The sequence below is a fragment of the Bacillus rossius genome, chromosome 1, assembly GCF_032445375.1.
Source record: "Bacillus rossius redtenbacheri isolate Brsri chromosome 1, Brsri_v3, whole genome shotgun sequence".
Lineage (NCBI taxonomy): Eukaryota > Metazoa > Arthropoda > Insecta > Phasmatodea > Bacillidae > Bacillus > Bacillus rossius.
Window position 1 is genome coordinate 23,791,451 of NC_086330.1, and position 26,974 is coordinate 23,818,424.

The 26,974-nt window shown below is 38.4% G+C and overlaps 1 protein-coding gene across 2 annotated transcripts in view; it reads left to right on the plus strand.

Annotated features, from left to right (window-relative positions):
* LOC134533177 (lysine-specific demethylase 3A) overlaps window positions 1-26,974 on the plus strand; it is a 411,862-nt gene that overhangs the window by 103,178 nt on the left and 281,710 nt on the right. The window contains exon 1 of one of the 2 annotated variants that reach the window (XM_063370569.1): window positions 10,393-10,546. The exons of the other annotated variant lie outside the window; for it this stretch is intronic. The gene's annotated coding sequence lies outside the window, so the exon portion shown is untranslated. Of the gene's footprint in view, window positions 1-10,392; window positions 10,547-26,974 lie in introns of those variants that run through there. 2 annotated transcript variants of the gene reach the window in all.

Here is a 26,974-nt window from a genome sequence, read left to right on the forward strand (position 1 = left end):
GTCTATGCTTACGTAGACCTCCACTCGAAGCAACATTTAGCTATTCCGACATGCGACATGTTTATGTTAACAATGCGATCATGGCCAAGTTGAGGATGGCATGAAGGTAACATTACTATTGTCTGTGTCGTGTACAGCCTGAAGGCTGGTTTTATTGTAGTGTTGAATCAAGATAGGGTGGCCCTGTAACAGTACAGTGTCCCTATTTTTTAATTTTATTATAGGGTTGTAATAAAAATTAGAATTGTGCTTCGGCACTGTCCACCGGAACAGTAGGAAAACGTAAAGTTCTTGCGTATAATTGCTTGTGAATTGTGACCAACGGCACTGTCATGTATGTACACACAACGTCGAACGTGTGCAGTTTTCACTTGAGGCTTGATTAACTTGATTAAACTCAAAGTTTTAATCCTTACGTTCTAATTATATTCCTGCAAGCAGCCATTAATGTTTACAATGTCATCTGGTAACATCCACTTGTAGCATTGCCATATCTCCTGATTTTCAATAAATTGACCTCGAAGCTTATTTATTTGTTTTGTCCGTAGAATCGTGTGTTGTACGACTGCCCGACAGCCTGTGAAAATACTGAGCAATCCCTCGACTTTCACCTACACGCTCTTGTACGGCCGTAGCGTGCAGTGAAATTATGTCCCATAGGCCCCTTTGAGAACTGTTCCCTGAATACTTAATCCCTTCGACTGTTTCTTTATACACAGCTCAAGTCTACTCTGTGTGCGTGAGAACCACAGTTCTACTTGCTGGCGTCTTCGTAATAAACACGATATAGTGGTCGTAATTATGGGAATATTTTCAACTGGGATTGCCGTGTTGAGGTCTCTTGCTATGGGTGGTGAAGAGGTAGAGTACTTCAGCCTGCCTTCCCAAAAAAAAAATACTATCGTCAAGTCTGAGTAGCAGTAAAAAGGCAATATCAAATATCATTGACAAACACAAAGTTTTTTTTTTTTTCAAATGATGTACTCACAAAATAGCTTCTAGCTAAACAATTAGCGTCAAAAGTTTACACCCAACATTTCACAGCAATTCAGAATATGCCCTCCTCACCCCCCTATTCCGCGTCACTGGTGACATCATGACTGTGGATGGTTTTGCGTCCATGGACATCGAAAAAATGACCTGCAGCAATAACTCTTTCAGTAATCGATGGGAAAAAAAATTGTGGCTATTTGGATTTACGATAGTCCGTACCGTATGTAAATGACAATGATGGTGCGAATTAAAACGGAAAAAAAAAAAAGTTGATTCATAATCTCATAACCACGAGAAGGGGGAAAAACGTTCGGGTTAGCCGTTATGCGAGTATGTAGTTTTCCCTTCCTATTCTGAGAATGGTTAAGTTCGTTGATTTTTATCCTTTCCCTTCCCCCCCATCTCCTCTATTCCTCCTTGCGCGGCTTCCTTTTCATCACCTTCCTATTCGGGAATTATTTCCTGGCGGTTTTTAGAAGCCATTACGGCCTGATGAGATATTCAGGGAAAGTGGATTCCTTCCCTCCCAGGCCTGCTCGGTGGCAGTTCTGTTTTGCGCCCTCCTCCTCCCCTCCCCTCCTCCCCCTCCCGCTGCGACTCCCCGGGGGTGACCCCTGGTGCCTGGGTGGTGGAGGAGGGGGGGGGGTCACCCCCGCATGCAGCGCTCTGCTCTGCAACTATTCAACTGGCTGCGAGGTCCGCGCAACACCGGCACAAGTCTCTGGGCTGCATCACGGGGTCAAACACACTCGCTCGCTCTCTCTTCTTTCACTTCCCACTCCGCCGTGAGCTCACACCGGCCAAACGTAAACAACTGGTAATTAACGAGCGGATGATAGTAGTAGCAGCAACATATCGAGACAACGTTCGTAACCTCGTGTGCGTGTGTATACACGTGCTTTCCTGTAATGAATTCCAGCTGTATGGATTCCTTTGTCAACTCCTCGAAGGCGTTTACAATGTGGAAATCACTCGTCCTGATGAAGTTTTGTCAGTTACAACAGGTGCAGACTGGCAATGGTTAGATTGAATGTGTGCTGTTGTAGACAGGCACGACCAAGGGCTTGATCCGGGGCGGGAGGGGGGGGGGGGTGCTGATATACAGAAGAAGCTCCTCTTACGCTTACAAAATCGTGTCTTTGAAACGGGGTTTGATATGACGTTAAAGTCAAAACTATGTTTTATAGAGAACTTTCTCTGTACATATTTTAAAGTTTGCTACTTATTGCCTGTGCAATAGGCCATAATGGCAGAGTTGACTTGTGTTGGTTAAAACCCACGTCCATAAATTCTCGGGGAAGTTTTCGCTGCGTCTCGGCGCGGCGCCCGGCCGTCCCGGGAGGGTCTCAAGGTCAGGCGGCCAGTGCCCCAGGACGGGCACAGCGCGGGTTCGAGTCCCGATTGCAACCCGGGCCCAGGGTCACAACCCGCGGCCTGGAGCTCCAAAGCGGGCCGTGCTTCGATGCCCGGATCTGGCGGTCGGACCTCTCGAGGCCCCGCGATGGCTGTGACGACAGCGCAGTTGCCGCTACCTGCGGCGGTGTTGCCTGGTCGTGCTGCGCGACCAGTGACTCGCGGTCCACTACATTCACCTATCCTGCGTCCATTTTCTTTTCTTTATTTCGCTAAGTAATTTCACTTCCAAGATCCGTAGTTGGATGTGATGTTTCACGTTAAAGCATTTTTTTTTTTAAATCTCTTGTACCAGTTTCTTTTTTGTGATTTATTTGCGCTGCCAACACCGGCGAAAACAAATTTCTATACACCTAAAACTATATACACGGTAATGTTAAAAGTTTTCTGATGTATAAGCTACCGTAATGCTTTTACATGCATGACAGAAAAACACAAGGAAGCAATCTAAATATATAACGCTCAAAGAGCTAATTAACGATATAGTTACTTAATGAAACGGTTGTCTAGAAACATTATTTTTGAGGAAATTATTTTTTTAGAGTTTTTAACATGAACACCCTTTACTCGTTCAGCTTTTTTTTCGGTAGTGCATTTTCAGTTTTAATATTTGTTGATTAATTAAGTTTTATATATTGTATTCATTGTTGGAGAATTTAAGGCGCTACATCGTTTCTTACACCTCCCCACGTTATTATTACATCGCATACTTAAAAAAAGCTCAACAAAAAAAATAATTCATATGTAACTCGAAATTAATCATACACATACACCTGCTGGAATATAATTCATGGTTAATAGTCATTAATTCTTTGCCATTATAAAATAGTATTACATTCATACCAGTCACCTTTTTTGGTCTAAAAGTTGGTTAACGGTAGTGGAAAGTTGCCGCGCCGACAGAACAGCGATGTGTTGTTTCCCCCTGGAGTCGTTGAGGCCACTGTTGCTCGGAGCCGCTGCCCGCCATCCTGCAAGTCCCAGTTTTACAACCTCGCCCATTATACCCGCCTCGTCCCGTGGAACTGGGGGCCATAAAGGAAGCGACGCCAGCCGAGGTCGCTCCGTCTCTGTCTCGTCGGCGCTCAGTCTCCCCCACTCTCGCTGTGTTGCCATTCCCCCTCTCCTCCTCACGGGTGTTGGTATTGGCGAGGCCAACAAAAACACACCGTGGAGTCGCGAGTTTCCCCTCCGCCTCTCTTTCCGCCTTCGTTTCGAGCGGCGGCAGTGGTGCAAGAACTGAGAAAGTAACGAGAAACACACCGTTCGGTAGATAGTCGTCGTTCGACAGTCTTCGCCGAGGAACCGAGACAGACGCGCACGCATTTCGTTGTCTGGGCCTCCGAATTATTATTATAGGATGATTCCCAGCGCTACCTTTTTCCCGCTGATCGCTGCTACTCGGGTGTGTTTTGCGGCCGGAACCACGCCGTGTACGTGCCAACTAATACCGTCCACACGCGGCGGCCTGGTTCTTGCACCCTGGCCACGGTCGTTTTCCTGGGGTTTTAGTTGGAGAGGGGAGGAAGTGGAGGGTTTGAGGGGTGGGTGTTGGCAGTAATCAATACCACGACGGTTGTTCAGAGTTTCGGGAGGGGGTGGGGTTGGAAGGGGGTGTGCAGGGAGCAGACGCGAAGCTGGGAATTTCATCCCTGGCGACACCTGAAACTATTTGAGAGGGGCGTGGTGCCTCAGCCCGCTGCCTGCTTTAATGAATGAAAAAAAAAAAAAGAGGTTATATTTCCTTGTTGCCGAGCTTTTTATACTGGTGATACGTGACAAGGCTGAGTAGGTATCAACAGCTACGAGCCCATCTTGATACTATGTAAAGTTTTAAATTTTTATAATGCTCGCTTTTATTTTCTTCATATTTATTTATCGTCTTTCTTTCACTTAATCACATTAAAATATTATCTACGTTAGCATTGAGCACTAATAAAAAAAATAAGGATAAAAACTTTGATGATAAAGTATTACCAATTATAGATAAATAACTTAAATGTTAACTAAATGTTCAAAGCTAAAAGATAAACTCGAAATTAACAATAGGCATACTTCTGTTGCAATGTAATTAAAGGTGAAAACATTCGTTGTAAATATAAGATGTGAGATAGTATTACATTCATACAACTCACACATTGAACAATTTATCAAATTTGAGGATTCTTGATTCGTGCTTTTGTCGAAGTTGCAGATCAGCATACCGGCCGAAGTATCAAGGACACATGGCAATAAGAAGGCTGGTTTGGATAGCTAATTAATTTAATCGCATGATGTTGTAACGTCTTGCCCATCACAGTGCTGTAATTCATTGAGGAACTTTATAACTAATCTATAATTGTGTCACTTCTAGTTGTGTAGCAGCACTTTTAAATTACTGCCCTTCCTCAGTTTTTTGTTGTTTATCCAGTTTATTATACTTATATTTTTAAATTCCAACACAAGCCTGGCTGATGTATTCGTATCTGAGATGCAGGGCCGGCGCGTCCATATAGGCGAACTAGGCAACCGCCTAGGGCGCCAAGTAGCTGGGGGCGGCGCAGCACCACACATAACAGCTCATATAACATGTTTAACGATTATTGAAACTAGATGAAAATGTACTTGGAATCATAATTTTGGGGAAGACTTAATGGGTTTTATTTGTAAGATTTGTGTTCCAAAGCAGTGAATGAGATTAATTTGGTAGATTGCTTTATTTTAAGTCCTATTCGCCCCTCCCCTTCCGAAATGAATTCCTGCGTACGCTCCTGTCTGTCACATGTGACTAAGATGTCCAAAGACGCAAGTCACAACGATGGACATAACAAACTAATAAAAATAACACGATTAACATATTATAGTGTTTTCATACAATACTATTGAGGATATGATCACAATTTTTTTTCCTCGCAATTATAAACTTATATTTTTAAACTGTCATACATTTTTGTCGCACTGATTCTTACTAAGCGTATTTTCAAAATGACTAAAATACCCAATTTTGCTCATGATTTTTCAAGGAACTGGCATACAATATTAAAACCGTTAAAAAATAGGCCATACTTTTCTAAACAAAATAATGTAAAAAAAAAAAAAAGGGAATTGCCACAGCATGCCTTTTGTTCAGTTTAAAGAATACGACTGATACGTATCGCGAGATCCCGCCCAGTCAACGTAATAACGCGTACTTTACACTCAAACCTCCGCATTCATTGAGTCATCAGGAAAACGATGACTACAAAAAAAGATAAGGTGAGCTCTCGCATTATTGCTGTCGCCGTAATGTCTCCAGTATTTATTGTACAATAAGTAATTAAATAAATAAAAAGGGTAAAACAAGAGAAACCGTCAGGGCTTTTAAATGAATGCTGTAAGGCGAACCCACCGTATGGCTGCCCTACCGCGCGCTGTGCGATTTGCAATCTGTAAGACCATTGAATATATATAATGTATAGAAGTCGCGAGCCCAGGTTAAATTTTCTGTCCGGTTTCTTAGAAGAATTGTTGTAGTTCCAAGCTCCGCCGCTGCGATCGCTTTCATCGCTGGGTATCGGCTGTATACGCCCCTGGCGGTATTTGGCAGAACTAGGTTAACCAGCCCAGTCGTGACATCATCCTTCACCCCCCCCCCCTCGAAAATCCCAGACCAACGATTCAAATTACCCGGCAGGTCTTATCAACATCGTTAGGCGACCTTGAAGAGGAGCTTCCCTTACCGTCGTTTGAGAATGATGAAATCCCAAAAGAAGCTAGCCACGGAAATCACTGAATGATGGGATTCTGTACCCGAGTGAAGTGAAAATTAGCTATTAAAACTTTGTATTGGGCCAATAGTCAGTGTTACGTTCAAAATATGGTTTTATTTTAAAAGTAAAATACTTATTTAAACTATATTTCGCGTTTGTGCAAATTTACTTTTAGATATTGGCAAGGAAAATCAACATACCTTAAACAACCTTCTCTTATTCAACGTTATCTATTAAGTAGTAAAAGGGGTAGATATTATTTTTAAAAATAAAAAAAAAATTATATAACCCACTAAATCAGTATTGGCAAGATATATATAAATTCAATATTAAAATACGCACATTAAAAATTTTTGTAATTAACTTTTTTCTGTAATAAAAATTCAGGATGATTTTGGTTTAATTGGTTTACGTATATTGCTATATTTTCTAAATCACATAAAAAAGGGAAAACAGTGCATCAGTGAAAATTCAAAAATTTAGTTTAAGTAATACTAGCCATACCAAAAGATCAATATGCGAGATAAGAAATTTGGTAACTGCTCTACATTTCAAATAAAAATGCACTGGTTTCATGAATACTGAAATGTATGCGTAATAAGGCATATTATGTTATTATACTAAGCATGACTATAACTAAAAAAATTACAGTAATTTAAAACGATGGCATTCTTAACATACAATAAGTGCGCGAGTCTTAGTTTATTTTTTAATTGGCTTCTTCGTCAGATGGAAAAGAGTTAAGATTTCATCAAGGAAAAATATATTCTCAAAGTCACTAAACCGGGAGATAGAAAATAAGGTAGGTACTTAATTTTAAATAAAAGTTAAAATAGACTTACGCTAAACCAATTAAAAATAAGTCGTAAAAATATTTTTATTTATTAAATATGTTCTATACTTGACAGTTCTTTGTGTATAATTCTTCAAAAATATTTGAAATTTAATACATATTTTCTTAAAATGGTAGAATATCAGCAATACCCGGAAATTACGTGAGCAAAGCCACGGGTTATTAGATACACTTTTATTATAAAATAAAAACAATTATGCATTTGTAGTTCACGAATGTGATATTTTGTTTATTGCTTCACAACATTCATTTGCCAGTCTCAAATTTCATTGTACCACTTGTCAGAAATGTCACCAAAAATGAGAGATAGTTTTTTTTGACGAATTTCAATTACGAGGAAACCTTTCGCAAGACTTTTTTCTTCGCAGTAGTCACTGGGACACCATTAATTTAAATCCACTAAGATAATAAAATTGTATGTATAATGATTTGTTTTTGTATATTTATATAACTTTCCAACCAATTTTTAATGATTTTCATGTGAATAAAAACTTGTAAAGCAATTTAATTAACTGTGTCATAATACTTCTGATTAGATGGAAATACAAACTTTTCATCAGTAATATACGATGATAAAAATATTTATTATTGTAAAATAATATTCACTGTTCAAATGCAAATTTAAATAGATTATTCATACATGTTTCCTGCTAATTAATGGTTTAAAATAATAATTTTTTAATATAAAATCATTTTTCTCTTGTGTTAAAATGGGTTGCTAAAATGAGGAATTATAAATATGTCACTTACTAAGTCCGTGCACAGATTTACACAAAACAGCAATGTAAATAATCTTTTTTGGTAGTTTCTAATTTTGTGCCCTGGATAACATGAATTTGGTTTAATTCATACCAAAGTGAATTTTTTGAACAACTTAAATTGATGTCATAAACAAATATTTATTTTATATTAAAAATCCACAAACAGTTTTTAAAATATAATATTTATCACGCCAGATGGAATAATAAACAAAAAATAGCTCTTATATGTTGTCTGTGTTTAAAGAATTGTATTATATTTCATGGAAATAATATTTACCTTTCGGTTATTAAAAGAAAATATATTTGTATTCAAAATACTTGCGCATCGTTTTTACGAGCATAAAGGCCGGGATACATTCGCAATAGCACGCAAACAGCACACAGATAGCACACACGCACAGAGATAGCACAGAGCTTGATGCTACATTCACGCACAACACAACACAAAATAATACCGGAAGCATCCAAAAAAGTTTTTTAAATGTAAAACTCCCGTTCACAATTTTGGTCACTGAAGTTGGCATACGTGACGTTTGTTTAGATTCGTGTGTTGTTATTGTGGTACGGTTTTCGTTAAACCCAGAAATATTTTAAATATTTCAAAGTTTACGTACAAAACACAATGAGCATTCAAAAATATATATCACTGTTTATTTCAAATCCGGCTTCTTTAACACATTCAACACAGACTTCCAAGCATTTAATTTAGCTTCTTCATTTTTGTATCCTGCGGATCCCCTGTCATACAAAATATTTTTACTTTCTATTACAGCTATCAAAAAGCTATCAAATGTGCCTTCCATTTTTATGTTATCGCGTGTTTGAAAACAATAACAAACTACTCAAGTCAAGAGCACCAATACTTTCGTGACAATTGTTCTTTTATAAGCCCACTCGAGTAGTACTTAAACTGTTTGCTGATTGGCTACCACCATGGTCGCGCACAGAAAATAACCTAAAAGTTAAAAGCTAATGAACTTTCTGTGCGCCGATCCTGTGCTATTTTTCTGTGCGCGTGCTATTTGCCAATGTGGCAGCTCATATCTAATAGTGTATGTTGAACTTCTGTGCGTCTGTGCTGTTTGCTTGCTATTGCGAATGTAGCCCGGGCTTAACTTGTGTATCTAACCTCAAAGCAAGGAATATAAAGAGTGGGAACTCAATGCTATAACAAACACTCTTATTTTCTTTGGAGATCCGGGAAATGTGCTTTATTTATAAGCAACTTAACATAGTAAATCGTTAACTTTTCAGATCTATGTTGGCAAAATTGATTTTTTTTGTGGTCATTCGCTACTGGGAATATTCACCATATAACGTTTAAGATTATTTATTTTGAATAACGAAACAACCAAAACATTATGTAAAAATGCTTCATCTTATGTTAAAAAAATTATAAACTGCATAGCCACAAAGTATGACATCATACCATTAGTTTCTGTTACTAATAACAACACGTGCACGCGTTTGAACAGTCATCGCAGCCATAGTTGTTTCATAGCTACCAAAATCATTCAACGTTGTCAAGAATTATTCCAAAATATGTTTTGCCATTTTACTCAATGCGCCACTCCGTTAACACAACATTTTATAAATTCTGAACTACGAATGTCAGTGGGAATGTACACTATACTGTACATTCCAATCTGATACGCTTTAAGAAATTTCTGTAGTTTTCTTATTATTAAAACTTAATTTTTGATGTTGGCATCTTTTAACCGCACTTTTTTTTTTTTTTTTTTTCGGTGGCCGTACTCCTCCAATTCAGTTGCGCCCGCCGATATCTAAGCGCTCGGATTTCAACAAAAGGCACTGCCTCTCGATAGAGTGAAACAGAGAATTACGCGCACGACCTTGAAAAAAGCGACGCTACAGCGCTCTGGCGTGGAAGCTGGTAACTACGAGTACCCTCTTGTGGAAAGAAGAGCTGTCTAGCGGCGGAGCTAACAACTACCTCAGTTTTGGATCCGAAAATTGGAATAATAAATCCTATCCCCTCGCGACTTCTATAAGTTATATATATTCAATGGTAAGACCTTTGCGTAGTGGTGTCAAGTGTTTGGAACTAATACCTCTCCGGTTTATATATATATATATATATATATATATATATATATATATATATATATATATATAAATATATAAGTAAACAAAAAAATATTTAAAAAAAATAAATCACAAAAGTGCGTCTTCGAATTGTTGCTTGCGACATGAGTTCTAATGATTTTTGAATGAAAGTTGCATTGGTGTGCGTTCACAAAATATATAATTTTTTTTTTCTCTTTACCTTCCCTATTCCTGACGTGTGATGAGGGTAATGTAGCCCCTCCCTCAAAAATCCTGAAAAATCTGTCATTGCCACCATCAAAAGGAAAGAATTTGAAAGCAAACAGCGGTCAAATTGGTTCTGTCCTCCCCCTCCATCACCCACAAACAAACACACACACCCGGGAAATGCTCTTGACGCCGAGGCCGAGGGATTCAACAGTCGACCTGGCAACACTGCGCCGGGCCAGCTCCGGTGTGTTGAGTCCCTGGATCCCCGGAGCCGCCCGCCTCCCGCGCGGCGAGGATCTAGGTTAGAACGCGCCCCTGGCGGCCGCTGCCCTGTATTCCTGGCCCGGCGAGCACGGGAGCCGGCTGGCTGTTCGCGTTGCGATAGTCCGCAGCCTTCTGCACTCCGCGGTGTTTCGTCCGCCAGTTCTACCAACCCACCGACCCCCTACCGCCACCTTCCTCCCGGCCGTCGTGAGTGAGGATTGCCCTGGGATAGCCGACCATTGGCCTCAGGTTGCGAGGTGAGTCACGTGATTCGCCCCCTTCCCCCGTTACGGCCCCACTGACAAGCAGGGCGAGGCGGTTTTTATAATAGCTCAATGCTAGATCGAACCTTGTAGAAATAATCAGAAGTTTTCAATAGTCATATTTAAGACATCAAGTATTTTATTGTTATATTAGTTTCAACTTTATTAAAAAAATAAAATTGTTATGACTTTTATTTTATTAATTTTTATTACGTGTTCCACGCGTGGAATTCTAGCAAAACTAAAAAAGCAACACGGCGTGGTGAAAGTGATCGGCGTGCTAGATGCAAGGAATCTCATTCAGTGTTAGAAATCTATGTGTTATACTGCAAGGATAGAAGACATTGATATATATATTTTTTCAATCTACCATTCTTATATCGGCTCAATAAAATGTTACAAAGTCCTATAAATAAATGGCAGGCGTGCTACTCCGCAACGGAAAAAAAATTCCCTATTTTCCTCATACATAATTTATAATTTATATTTTAACTATTTACGGTATACCCGCACATAAAGATAGCATTTACACATATAGTTTATAAATAACACCTACTATTTATTGGTTTTGCGACCCGTTTATTGTAATTAAAAAGCGTGGTAAAACCGTATTCATGTTTGTCAAGTTTGCGATCTTGTTGCACAATTACGAAGGGGGAAAAAACGCGGAATTCAATAGTGTTGAGTGTCCACTCTATACTAGTACTTTATTTACTTTATGGTTGTAAGGATGGTGCTGTCAGAAATAAGATCATGCTGTTTCCGAATACCTCCTTTAAGAACCCTTTAGCCAAAAGGATGTCTGCCATTTTTGTTGACCCTCCGAATAGTTACAATTACGTAATTATCTTCACAGTATCACCGATGCAGCCTTTTGATGTATTTGTGGCGCTATCTTTTAGCAAAAAAAAAAGTAACGGTAGTCTGTTGCTTAGTCAGCCAATAAACTCTTTTATGGCCATTAATCACCTTCATATGATTAACTTGAACGTGTTAAAATGTAATATTGCCTTTAAAAAGTACGCGGTAAATTTTTATCACACGTCAGTGCCGGAAAAATTCTTTCTTCGTTGATACACCAGGTTTTTGTTAGCATTGAAGGAATTATATTATCCTTTCACGCCTTTTTTTCTCTCGCTGAATGCAGCCTTTATATTTATTGATCCTTTGGTTAAGACTGTATCGGTAGACACGTCCTTTTCTATTCGGAAACAGCAAAAATTCCACTTTCCACCTATTTTTCTGCATTTCATTTCTTCTTTAGATATAGAAACTTAAATTTTATAAAACATCAGATTTCAACATCCTCACGATTTGCTCTTAGTATTTAGTATTTCATCAGATAAACGACATAATTATTTTACCTTTTGTTTCAGGTTCCTTTTGTTCACTTTCGTAGTTAATAACGATTTTATTCCGAATAATTTATTGGGCATACACCATTTCTAGTTTACACTGGTTTTCATAGGAAACACTCAAGAATGAAAAACAAATATGAAACGGAAACGTGCTAAAATTTGCCGAAATCATATGTCACAGTTGTCCGTGTGTTTAGGTTTTTCTAATCAGCAGTGGCGTTATGTCCAAGAAATTATTTCAAATAAATATCACCCCATTGCAAGAATCATTCAAAAAAAGCATTAAACTTGATCATAAATATACATTTTAATAAAGTTATTTTTTTCTCTCGTCAAATTCTGTACCGACCTGGTCACATGAAGTGCGAACGTGTTTGGGAACCCGAAGGTGCAACCTAGTTGAAATAAAAGCTGAAGTATTTTGTTGGCTTTCACATTAATTTGAATTAAAAACAATTAATACCTTCATTTTCTCCTTGTTACTTTACTTCTAAGTGGTCTGATAGAAGGTCACAGCGGACTTAAATAACTTCGTTTTCAGTTGTTTCCGTGATTCTTTTTGTGTACGTCGGAAGTCTTATTTTAAAAAATTAGTCCTATTTCGACCGTTCAGCGTCGGGAATCCGTCATTTTTTTCTGTCTGTGGCTTCTCTTCGTATTCTCTCTCTCTTTTTCTCTCTCCCCCCCCCCCCCCTTCTCATCCGTTTTCCGCCTCTATGTAGCAAATGGTTGGCGGACCGGTTTCCGCTGAGAACTGGGGCGTGTTGAAACCATCTGAAAGAGTTCTCTGTGGCTGCCTGTGAGTCTAGCCTCTCACACTGCTGCTCTCATAATTCGTCCGTGATTAAATGAGTACCTAATCAATTATGAATCCTGCTGTGTTTTTTTTTCTGCCAGCAATTATGTATACAGATATATCAACTAGTTTGTTGCAAGGCGCCTAAGATGCCCGTTGAAAAATGTTGAATATAACAAACACTTAAATTTAATGCACACGAAATATTTATTCAAATTTTGATTTTATTTTAATATTGTGCAAATGAAAGTTATTCCTGAAATCTATATATAATAAAAATATTATACAAAAAATTGGTTTTCATTAAGAACCCCGTGAAAAACTACACGTGTTAATTGTCTATGGGTATTCAATAATCTTCCTTGCTGTGGATTCGATTCAGTATACACCAGGATGGCAACCATATTGGCAGTGAGAATCGTATGAAAGTGTTCAAGTGAATAGAGTTCGCAGCAACATAGCATGCTACAATTCAAATAAGCCTTAACATCTATTAGCGATCAATTTGATCCTGTCATTGGCTCTGGAAAATTGACACAAGAATGGTTGGTGGATTCATATTTGCAAGTGTTGGCCAACAACTTGAATTACATTAAACATATATACGCGGCCAGAACGTAGCAAACTAAGCCACGGCTCGCTACTTCATCACTGAAAAATGTTGTAACTATCGGCCTCGTCAAAATATGACGACGCTATCTGTTTTTAAACCGTATATAGGTAGGAATTTTTTTAATTTGTGCAACCTAGTCTGTCTGCGGTTTCCCATCCAATTTTGTTTTGAGATATATTGTGGATGTTACGTTATTGAGAGGGACTGCTGCAAAGGGATACAGTGGATGTAAACGAAATCATCTTCTCTCCACGTGAATCCTGGTAATATTTAGGTCCCTTCAGAGTGCTCCCAAGTGTTTGTGATTCAAGACCAGTAAGTTATCACAACCATTATTTTCTTGTTTCATATTGAAGGAACTATTCGCCTTTGTTTTCGGTTTTTCCTTGAAATTATTCTCGCCAGTTCCTGGGAGTGTCGGGTGTGCGAAATATCACTTTGTGCGTTGTCATGATCTTTCGTTTTTTACGTCGTGCAAAGCAGCATGTTATTCGCCCTTCCTCTGACCTTGGTCTTCAGAACTTGTTTTAAAACTGATTTTATCGTAGCAGCACATTCGACGACCGCTGGTCTCATAAACAAGCGGTTACGTCAGTAAGCTCATGCGGAGTGGTGTGGGAAGCCCTGTTCGGCTCATTGAGTACATTGCAGGGTTCCTACCATCCTTACAAGTGTTTAACTTTTATTAACTGTTGCAGTCATAAAAATATATCTTCTTGCTGAATTGATTGAAATGAAAGAAGATCCGTTTGGAGACAGGCATTTCTGCTACTTAAGCATTTATTCAGTATGTTCAGTAGAATCTTCCAGGAACATTGGGTAGTTTAACGAGTGCAGTGAAGTTGGAATGGCAATAATTATTGTTGTTGAAAGTAAGTTATGATAAGTCTTGTAAAAAATAAACATAATGAGCAGTTACAAAACATTGAAAAATAATTTTCAACTTTTTCACTGTTCATAATTGTACGTGCTTTTTTGATACTATCCCATATTTTGCAAATTCAATTTTGACTTTTTTGTAATGTATTTTATCATCAGAAAGTCTACAAACTAGTAAGGTAAGATAATTATGCTGTTAAATATTTATAATTATTTTTTATTCCTGTGGTTTTTGGCACATTCTACGAATTAATTTGTCATTATTTTGTTTTTTAAGGAGTACGAACCCTGCAAAATTGGAATGAGTATTGTAGGCAAAGAGAGTAAGGAACGGAGAAGCGAGAGAAAATAGCAGGCTGAATGTTGGCATTGGCGCACTTTGACGAAGAGGAAGCGTAGCGCACAGGACGTTAAACAGTGTGCCGGTTGCAGACGGTGTCTTTACAAGGCTGGTGGGATGACAAGAAGAGCCCGCATTTTGTCGTACCAACATCGAGCAAGTGCATTTTGACATGCTGATAAAATAACGCTCGAGTTATTTCATGTTATATCTAATTGAAAAAAAAAAGATAGGAAAAAAAACAGTTGTTTAAGGCGTGAGCGTTTGGTAAATTTGTAAAGATTAAATACTGGGGTGGAAAATGCCCTGATGTGTGCTTCAAAATGTTCGCCAGGTCCATATAGAACGATACATCCAGGTTGCTTGCTCCAAATTACTACTACTATCGAATCATTTAGGCTAGCCGAACACCCAGATGCAGCTAGTGTAAATGATTATTCTTGAGTGCAGCATGCTCAACTTCAGCCAATCATTTACCATTATTGCCTCTAAATACTTGAAGATTTGACTGCTGTAGTTTAAAGGATTTTCCTTATAAATACATCTCATTCTTTTAGCAAAAAAAATCTAAATAAGAAGTAACATTAAAATGTAATGAGGACATTCGTAAAACCGGACACAGGATCGAATTCCGGTGCAGCTATCATGCTTTCTGTTTTCCTTGTTTTCCAAGAAACCCTCGAGGCAAATGCTGGAGTGGATCCATGTCATTAAAGGCCGTGAAGTGGGGGGGGGGGGGGACGTGGCGGACGTTACCGTGAGTCGGTGGGTGTTCTCGGATTGCTCCCGTTTCTTCTTACCCGTTCATTCTGCCAATGCTCCGTTCCCATCTCATCAGCCTCCTCTCTAACGACCCCGATGTGAACGAGACGTTAATTAGTATCCTAGATTATTTCGCTTCTAATGTATCGTGTTTTTGCACATGGTTTTAAATAAATTCAAAATATTACCATATTTAATTGTTTGTAATAGGCTTTTTCTACTAAACAAATCCGTATTTAGTGGTGTTTATGAACTTGAAGGCGAATTATTACGACAGTTCTAGCATGTACGGAAAGCATGTAATCATGTGGTATTTTATTTATAGACTATTGGTGATGAAGTTACGGCGATACGCCTTTTTTTACACTTAACCACATTAAACATTTACATTTCTCTACATTAACATTGCATACTAAGAATGTAAAACATGGCAAAATAATACTTGATATAAAACAAACTTGAACGTGAACTAAAAATACAAAGATAAAAGATAAACAGAAACTAATTTGTATTTAACTCTAAATTGGCAAACACACCTGCTAAACTGTAATTAAATGTTAAGAGTCATGAGTTGCCAATATGAGATAGTATTAAATTAATACCATTCACCCACACATTCTTATAGTAGGTAAGTTGAGAAGTGTTTGAAGGTTGATAGTTTGTTTGTCCGGCCGCCTGGTTTAGTTCGTTCCAGAGCCTGCTGCTTGTAGCTGCAGGAGATCCTGATAAACATTTGGATGAATGTAAGGGGATTGCCAGCATAGAGTTGTTTGTGGATCGTGTCTCAGTTCTGGATTAACCTTTCATTCGTCTTGAAACTCTTTGTTTTTACTACATCGTTCGTAAATCAGTAGGCCTACAAATTAGGTTTCCCTAGAACCCTAAAAATTAATTTTTATTTACTTTTAAATTATATCGTAAAAATAAAGTGTTTCAAAAAGAATGCTACATACGAATGCTACATCAAAAACTGTGTACCTCATGATTTCAAGCTTTCAGTACATGCTAGGACTGTCATAAAAAAATTCCTTTATAAAAAAATAAAATTTTCTAGTAGAAAAAAACTTTTATAAATAATTAAACATATTATGATTTTTAAAATCGTTGGAAAATACGTATAAGTAGAAAGCAAAATAATTTAGATATACACCCTCATTCGTCCATACCACAGGTGCTGATGGATTCTCTCCCCAATATCTTTGCGTTTACGTCCCGCTGACCTTGAGAAGTAAAATCAAATTATTAAAAAAAAAAAATTAACGCTCTCACGAGTAGAGACCGGAAAAATTCGCGGGTTCAGTGACCTCCAGGATAGACTCCACTATCCTCTACACACTCGGGCAAATGCCAACTGTTCATTGGCTGTTGACTTGTGAGTCGTCTCGACTGGGTAGCCTGTGATTCGACACTTCTATGAGTGAGGGTCTCTAATTGGCCCTTATTACTCCAGATTAACAGTGAACCAACGGCAGAAGCAGCACTAAGGTATAATTATTTGAATTGTAGCACTTCACGAAATGAATCCGCGAATTTTTCAGGTCTCTACTCATGAGCCATCGATAAGGCCCATTCGACGTGGACGAGTGTGAGGCAACCGCCGAAGACGAATTCTCTTCTGGGTGCCGGGGGTTTGTCGGCGGGTCGCTTGGTCACTTATCAGCGATTAGGGTCACTTATCATTTATTATCCGTTCCCGCGTGCCGGGTGCGTGGGCCGTATGTAAACGAAGCCAAACCGCCCGCACTTGTTTGTCCTGACTGCCTGTTCCCCCCTCTCCCCTCCTCACCCAACCCAGCCGCACCTTCATCGGGGTCTCCGGCCGGGCATCGCCCTTTGGCGGCCCAGATTTAAAAAAAAAAATGGTTGTCTGTAAAGTCGGTTTACGGACTATAGTTTAACGTGACGTCATAACAAAACATTGATGAAATGATTGCATACTTTTATGTATAAAATTGAATCATTTGTATTGAATTATCACTATTTTGTATGGATAAAAAGAAGGAGTGAAATGAAATCTACAATTTAATTGATAAATTTACTTTTATTTTCACTCATTAATTCAAATATGTTTATTACTTTAACGAACAGATTATTTTAACTATAACTTTTATACATGTTTGCTATTTAACTTCTTCCAATCTGTGTTATTCTGTTAAGGATAGGACGATGATAGGAAAAGTAGGAAACGAATGGGAGTGTTTCAAGTTTAATGTGCCTCGAAAAAGTCAAATCGATGGTTGTTCCAATCGAGTGGAAGAGAGATAGATGCGGCGCAAGCGTACAATGAGCGTAACGGGATAATGTGCGTAACGGGACAATGAGTCATCCTTTTTCGTGCGTGCAGCCGGCGTTCATCGATTTATTAGACGTCACGTCAAAAAAAAAAGTTGATTATTTCCTTGAGTAACTGTCTCGTGGTGCACTTGAAAAATATGCGTTTACGCTAATCTTAACACAAACTCGAACAACCTTTGAAAAATACCATCAGAACCAATCGGGACCCAAACGAGCCCAAGTCATGATTGGGCAACTACACCTTTCAATGATTACAGAATTTTACGTCAGCCTCCATGTGTGCGGGACCGGCAGGAAGGAACTTTTTCATGTAACCATAGGTATACAGTCTGTCCCAATTAATCACGGTTCTGAATATAAAAAAACATTATTCGAAAAAAGTGTTATAGTTTTAGAACTATGGGCTTTTTTTTATCAACTTTTTTTTTAATCCCCATCCTGCATCAAATTATTAGCTACTGTGACTAAATATTTTGGTACGCAATTGTAAATAACCCTAATTTGATAGCGAAGCAAAATGAAATCAAACATGCTATACTTTTTGGGGAGAAAATTCTTTGCACTACTTATGTGGCAACAATTTTTAATCGGGTACTTCGACAATTCATACTATAAAACAATTCTTAAACTTAAAATACTTATGACTAGTCAGTTTTATCCGTAGCAAAAAGTTTTAGTCACAGTGTATATTTTGGTGCAGGGTAGGGATTTAAAAACTTTAAGAGAAAAAAAAGCCTATAACTCGTAAAATATTACTTTTTTTTTAAAAAAAATCAAACCCGTAATTTACTGGCATATAAACTGTTCTCGTCTTGACGTTGAATTATGGGACAAACTATATTAAATTTGTGATTGGACTTGTTTGTTTGGCTCAGTTAAAGCTGTGTGCTTAAGGACTTTTGAAGCTTGCTAAATACTTTAAAGATGATTTTTGAGTGAGCTTATAAGCTGTGGTTTGATAGGGAATTTAAGACATGATCTGCAACAAAATAAATAGCCGAATTTCGACTAGGTAAGGATTATATACCTAGAATGAGTTTTGACAGTTGTACGCAGGCATGTAAAAATAGATATCCAGGATTTTTTTTCCTTGGAAAGTTTTGAAAACCATGTGCTATAAATCTTGCATATCAGGCATTATTGCTGTGTTCACTTCGGGCAGATAACACGCACAGTCAGCAATCAGTGAGTGGAATTTTTTCTGTGATGGAACTCTCAGTTTTTTTTTTTTTTTTTTTTCGTATTTAATAGGCTAATAAAGATATTTACAGTATCTGTTGAGTTCAGTAAAAGTAGTGTTTGAACGTCTTCACCTATTGGCGAAATAGTAAAAAAAAAAAAAAAAAAAAAACCTATTGTGTAAGTCTTTAGTATAATAATTGTGGGCTTTGTGTATTATTACTGGTCGTGTTTAAGTTCCTCCACGTATTTAACACCATTTATTTCTTCCCATGTAGCTATACTAATTGTGTTTAACATCCTGGAATAACAGTCCATAGGGCATCAGACAGTTTAGATAAGATAATGTGGAAAGGAAGATTGGAAAGGAGGAAAGCAATCTTTCCCCGGAATGTTGTTTTGAAGGTTTTTTTACGCTAGCCGATTCATTTCATTTCTTCTTTTCTTTCTTTTTCTGATTTCTCTTAAATTCTTATATGGTGTTTCGCAGTCTTCACTACGACCTCATAATTTGTACGGCGAGAAAAAACGGCTGTTCCCAGTTGTGGCAATGAATGAATACGTTTGTCTAGCTGGCGAGATCGCGATTAAAATCCGTGAGTGAGCGACTCGTGTGTTGCTGCCCATTTTAAGACACCGGTCCCATAAAATACAGCCCAGCCGGTTCGCTGTAACATTCTGAGCAGTTTTTTTCAAGGAAATCAAGAAACCGAAAACAAATTTCGAAACTCGTGCGCTTATTAATGGTCCGATTGGAAAAACAGGTTTACCAACCCAGCCCCTGCAAAACAAGGCGCTCTCTCTGCTCGCCGCCGTTTAAAATATCTTCTTCGTTTATTTTTATTATTCATACATGTTAAACATGTTCGTCGAACGTGTCACGTGTGTGTGAAGGCTTTCAGCGCGGATTCTCACAAGCCATTCGTAGTGCCTTCCAAGGTGACCTGGCACCATTTTGGTAACTTATTTAAACTTTTTTTTTATTGGCTTTTACATAACGTCCCACCAAGGACCAAGGCTCAGATCGATTACCGGCGGGGTCGAACCAGGATTTTCTCGAGCGGAAAACGTGGCGGACGTTACCGTGAGCCGATTGGTTTTTTCGGGTTACTCCCATTTCCCCCGCCAATTCATTCCGCCAATGCTTAAATTCTCGCCTCGTCGATTCTCATTATATATAATGACCTTGACGACCTAGACAGGACATCAAGCCTCAGCTTATTCATTAGGTGTGTCCTAGCGTACCTGCATTCAAATGAATGCAAATTCATCTGATTTCGGGGAAAAAAAATATAATTGCAAGTTTAGCTTTGTTTTTACTGTGTTCCCTTTCATATTTAAGGCAAAGCTACCTAAGTTATTGCATACAAATGGTTTAGCTGCTAATTTTTTTGCTATGATTATTTTTATGATACTTCCTATCATTCCTTTAATTATCATAGCTTTTCATTCGGAATTCGCCTCGAATTGGCTATAGTAACAGAGGAATCAACACATTTGAAAGTCAGTCTCCGAAATCTAATTGGGTTTTGTGGGATCTTCGTACTGAATATGTGTAAAAAAATACTTCTGTTCGGTGTCTTTGGTTATAAAATGACGTATTTAACATAATATGTTGGACTTATTCCATTGATAATTTACGCTGGTTGTCGTAGAAATGTCATTTATTGTAATAGGGACAATTTAGGAAACTCATAAGAAATACGCGAGACAAGTGAAGTCAGCGAACCTGGCGGTGTGGAGTGTAATTACTGTTTTACAATGTGTTTTAAGTGCGTGAGAGTAATGGCATCTAGCGGCGTGGAGTGAAAATAGCTTGAAAGCAATGCAGTCAACTGTCGCGCGCTTCGCCATATATTATTGGCCAGTGTTTCCCATATTGTCGTATTACGATATTTGGAAATACCTCATAATTGATGTCAAATATTAACAAATAAATACACGGAAAACAAGCCGATATTAAAACAAATAAAGAGCTCGCGTAACTCATTATATGTGATAGAAGTAAAATTTATTTGGCAATTCAAACCTCGAGTCGTAAGAATATTGTAAAGGGTAAAACGACAGTGAGAGAAAGAAGGCTATTTTCTAAATAAACATAAATTAACAAAATTTTTACTCATTTCTAAATAACTGTTCAGGATATCAATAATTATTGATCAATCAATATGATTAATTAACAATAAATATTACTCACTGTTGAAATGCACCTTAAAGAAAATGTTCAGTAAATACCAATGGTAGGATTGATTATAATAAATATTTTTTTAAAATTCGATTTTATACTAGGTATAGGTTAGATGTGATAGAGCATTCATTCCAATAGACTGATTTTGTAGTTCAGCAAATATCACCTTATCATTGAGTTATAGTGCAACAGATTTTGCCAATAGGCTACATAGACATACTGCAATGCATTCATAGGCATTGGTAATGTTCTGCCGTCTAATGAATGAACAATAAGAACATGTCCGCCGCATGTCCCCTACTATAGCCCGTCCCACTCTTAGATTGCAGTACACGGCTTATGGCGCGCGCTGTTGCCAAATCTCTAACACATTACGAATTTCAGGAGATGCGTGTCTTTGTAATTTGGATAGAACAAGAAGCATTTTAAGAAATCATATCGTAATTTATAATATTTTATACTATTACACATATAAATTTGTAATAATGCCACTTTTATGTAAATTTCAAATAAAAACTACCTATTGTAGACGAAATTTTCTTATAGTTTTCTTTTCTGTTCTAAAAATCCCATATATATATATATACCTATATAATTATATATATATCACATTTTCATGGGCCCGATAAATGCCGTATTTTTGGACAAGTCATGTCAAAAATGATAAATAAAATACGGTAATGGAAATTCTCGGTCGAGTAAGTTATGGGAAACATCCGAACAATTTGTTCGAAATGGGGAAGATTTTTTGAAAAACAGAAAAATCGCAACAACTCCCATAATATGAATAATATCGAATCCGTTTTAACGTATGATAACTCGGATTACCTAATGCCGAAAAATGTTTTCTAAATACATTTTTGATACGACCAGCCATAACTGCATGGGTTCGAAAAAAATTTTCACCGGACAAAAAAACGTAACTCCCTTAGTAGACACATTATAAAATCTGTTTAAATTGTTTGTAATAATATCATAATTATTTTCCAAAACTTTGTCTAAAACAATGTTTGATAAGATGCTTGGTGAGAAGGATAGAAAAATAATTCAAAATTTTGTACCATGATCGCTATTAAATTCCTTCGAATTTATTTCATACATTATAATATTATGTTCAAGAATCGATTATAATATTTTTTGTTGACTAAGGAAGCCATGTATTTGAAATTGCTTGTAGGACAGAACCCCACTTATCTAAACACACGGCCCTGTTTCCTCTTACGACGGCAGCGCGCGCTCTTGTACTGATAAGACACATCTTTAACAGCTATTTCCACGGAAACTGTAGAAGCAATTGAGATGGCGCTGCTTTTAAAAACTAATTCAATTCATTGTGAACATTTTTCTCGCTTTCGTCCCCCATCTATCTTTAATAGAAAAAAATTTTTCCGCGGGTCAACTTTTTGATGTGTCAGTTTGTGAGAAAATGCATTTCAATATATTAAAAAAATTATTTAAGTGAAACCTGTACAGTTTTTGTCTTAACATTTGTTCGGTGGCGTCCTAAGGCATTAATTTACTAATAAAAAAAATCTGAATGAAATACACATGTAGGTTTTTTTTTTATGTGAAACATATCGGAATACTTCAAAACAGTTCGCAGCGAATAAGTTATGTTTTTTAATTTTTTCGTACACTTAAAATATTGTTAAGTATTCAAAATAAGCATTGCCTGATGCGTATTTTGATTCTATACAATATGAAAAAATGCTTGGTCCAAAAATTAAAATTTTAAATTTCGTTTGATATTTGGCACGAAGAAACAAGGACAGTGCTAACGGCAATCGGCGTGTGTTAGAGAGAGAGAGAGAGAGAGAGAGAATGCGCCCATTTACTTCCATACTGCAATCTAAGAGTGGGATGCTCTATAGATGCCAGCAAGTCGGGGTGGCGTCAGGCGCAGGCGGGTCCCTACCGCCGTGACCCGCCTATCCCTGCAGCGTGGCAGGGATCAACCTGAGCCGCACGCCGCCACGATTTTTTTTCCTAACCTAACTAAAAACTAAGTGTGTTTTGGAGGGGTTTGGGTTGATGAGAGACTCTTAAGTGCGTCTCAGGCCGAAGCCGTACGCTCTAATCATGCAGGGTTTAAGCCATGCAGTAGAGGTAGGTGCTAGGAAGGAGGGGATTGGCCAGCCATGGCTAACTTCCCTCACTTCTTAACTCTAGACAAAAAAACTAGATAAGTTGGACCCAAGCAAAATCTGCATGGACACAGGGAAAACCCTGGGCACTAAAATGGGAGATGCAACATTTCATGCGTTAATTACAAGAAGGTTGATTACAGGAAACGGAGGGATAGTTCAGGAAGAAGAGTTGGACAGAGTAGAAAGTCTACCATGAGAGGGTTAACGCTTGGACATTTTGTCCGCATTGGGTTTGGGGGGCGACTTTGTGTCGTTTCCCGCCAGGCTACGTGGAGCCTTCTAAAGGCATTGGGGCCCGACAAGTTCTCTGCACCCACTTAGTTATTAGTTAGGTTAGGAAAAAAAACTTCGGCCTAAGACGCACTTAGTCTCCTCCCTAACCCGAACTCCTCCAAAATACACTTAGTTTTTAAGTTAGGTTAGGGAAAAAAAATCGTTTAACGACAATGCTTCACGAAAATGTGGCATTAAAATTCGGCCTTGAAATTTTACTCCCATCCCGCCCAAAGGTATTTTCACTTATATATATTACAGCACACACGAACACTGTTGGTTGACGATGACGAGACACTTGCAACGGTAAATACATAAAACAACAGCTCCGGACAACCCGACGATGGCAGCACGGATCAACAGTTAGGATTCCTGTGACGAAACAGTTGCGACTCTGGCACAAAGCAGACAGGGTTTTTTTTTATGACAACGAGCATAACAATTTATTGTGACTGTCCATTATGTTATGTTATGTTTAATCCAGTCATCCCCATTGCAAGAATCAAAGAGCACGGCTTATGAAGTGACATATTTTGTCAACCTTCCCCCTGGACAAGACGCATGTTATATTTTCCCCTGGTATGGTGCGTGTTCAGTAATGAGTTAGAACTGACGCACTTGGATAGAACCTGGGTTATGCCCAGACAAATCGCATATGGGTGCATTTACCCTTGCGGTATTTATTTTTTTTTGGCACGTAACGCTACATGGTCTGAATTTGAAATTTCTGTGACTGCTTCAAATGACTTAATTTTGATTTAATTTGTGTGTGTGTGTGTGTGTGTGTGTGTATATATATATATATATATATATATATATATATATATATATATATATATGGTTTATTTCAGTGACGCGTTTACCGAGTAGAGATTTCCACATATTTTTACTGTGAAATATATTATCTTAAGCGTGAATTCCAGTTAAATTTAATTTATATACTAGTCAGAAAAGATCGCAAGCAGAATTTTTAGGGACTTCTATTACACCGATTATTTTTTTAAGTTTGGTTTTACGCCTCTAAGACATCCAGGTCATTAGAGACAATAATACTCAACGGCATAATTCAAGGATCTTGTGGAAAGTACTTATCCACCATGGTCTGTTGTAAGGAACACTCAAACGTTTGCATGGATTGATGTAGAAAACCCATTGGATCCGAAATCAAGATGGCCGACCGAGAATAGAATCTGGGTCCTCCGGTTAGAAGAAATTTTAATTGGCAAAATTGCGATCACAACTGGATGAAGCTCTAGCGACGAAAACTCTCTGTAAACACCATTGTTATTCGCATTTATGCTTTATTCTTTATCAAAGAATTTTTTTTTTTCCGCTGTTCATGGTGTCTTCCTGTTTTTTTTTTAAATACTGATTTATGCTCACTGACTGAACATAATATGAAAATATTAATTCTCTCTTCCCTTCCCCCGTTCCACTCCACCAAATTTCTGAGTTTAGAAATACCTCGACCGCCTGACTCCAGGCGGGAGACAGGAGATAATGACCTCTTTCACTTTGACTTATCCGCTCGCCCATCTTCGTCCTTCCTACAAACCATACTCTAAACAAGTTTTTTTTAAATCTGTGGTCCAGTAAACATCCATCCGCAAAGATTGTGATAATTGTCTCTGGCACTCGCGGCTGAAAATAAACGGACTAACGTTCTCGTTTTTATAAGTGCAATCGTGATTAACAGCACGTAGAATACACATTAAAAAACACATACACCTCCGCACAAACTTGCCATTCAAGTATGTAATAACAATTGTTACCGACCTTGAATATTTTTCTCCTTCAAGTGACGAGAACCTTTGACTTTTGCTTACTCCCCCCCACCCTCACATTCACGCTTATTGCTGAAAGTACCCAGTACAGTCGGGCTGAATCGAAAGCTATCTTGTACGAGCAAGAGAAATTGAACAAAAGGGAACAGTGGCTCTTCCAAGGTCGCGCCAGTTTGCTAAGCATTGCAGTTAGTTCGTGGTCGCTTTGAAGGCGGCGTGGGTTGTATTTCACTTGCGTTATTGCGCGGTTATCGGGCTGTGAAAATATCTCACTACACGACACACGACAGAGTTCGTTAGAATGCCTAGGAAACAGGAACCTAACCCACCAACGACGGATGGTACATCTGGTATAAATACAACACAGACCCAACCATGAGGCTGCCTTCTAAACATCTTTGTGCGATTTATCCCCTTGAGTGATTGTGCCGTTGTTATTTGACTCGACCTTGAAGAACTGGTAAATTTCAATGGCAAACACTAAACTTTCGGGTGTGCTAAACCCTTGTGTTTGCGGCAGCATCCAAATGACAGCTTGCTTACTCATTTGGACTTTGGCGTCTTGGCTGGTGGTCAAATTTACTGCCTAATTATATGGTCTACAATAATTAAGAAGTTTAAAGTAACCTTTTATAATAATTCATTTTGATTTCTTACTACCGTAAATCCGTCGTTGTTTCTGTGTCTCTTGGTGTGTATTAGTTCTCTTCATTATGTGAATATCTAAGCATTTTGAATATTCTTCTGACATTAATTTCTGTCAACAACTGCATTCAATTCAACTCAGAATTAGCCTAGCCACACATTTTCCAACCGATAACACGTTAGAGCATGGTGTCACATTGCAAAACATTCTTGACTTAAAAAAAAAAAAAAACCCTTCTTTGAAGTCGAGGGGTAAAAGTTATGATTTCTTATGTTTTCCCATATTACCGCTTCACAGCAACTTACTTTTTTTCTTGGCGAATAAATTTATTTTTACCTTTTGTATAATGTAGTTCTTCTCTTTTTCGTCGGTGGAAATCATTTTGAAGTGTGATGTTTGTAACCTTTTATCTCCCTCCATTTCTGAGTATTCTTTCGAGATACTTTCGACAACGGTATTCGGTTTGCTTTTTTGCCGACTCTGTACATTACCGCCACCTGTGTTATCTTCCCGTGTGTCAACAGACTGCGAACTTTTTTTCCCGCGCGAGGGGTGAAACCAGGAGCAGCGAGAAAGAGAAGAAGGAAGAGAACTAATTAAAAAGTTGTGTCCCTGGGAAGCGGTAGAAAGTTTTGAGCGAAAGGAGGGCAGCCAGTATTTTGAGTTAAAGAACGATTACACAAAGTTGCCGCCAACTCCGGTCCCCGGCCCCTGAAGTTCCTCTTCTCCCCGGCTGAGGCGAAGCGAAGCGAAGTTGGGTCGCCGGCCCGCGAGTTGGGAAGTTAGAGACGCTCCTCGGCTCTGTCTTGTTCTTCGCTCTCCTCTTCGGGGAAACAGCGGGCCTGTGTACGCGAACAGCCACTTCTCTGTCCTGATAAGATAACACGTCTCCCCCCGCCGACCCGCCGAACACGGAAAGCGGTTATCTCTTCGGAGACGGAACTTTTCGCGGCGTCTGCTGACGTCACGGGAGTCGTAAATCTAACGTGCGTACGTTGTCTCCGATCAACTGCGTAACCTTTGGGGGTACGAACCGATGGATGCCATCACGCTTTTTAGGCCATAATAATTTATTAAACATTTGGCTTGGTTAAAGCATAGCATGTGACTATCTGATACGAATAGTTTACCCTGTAAAGTCTTTGGTGTTTAGAATTGAATT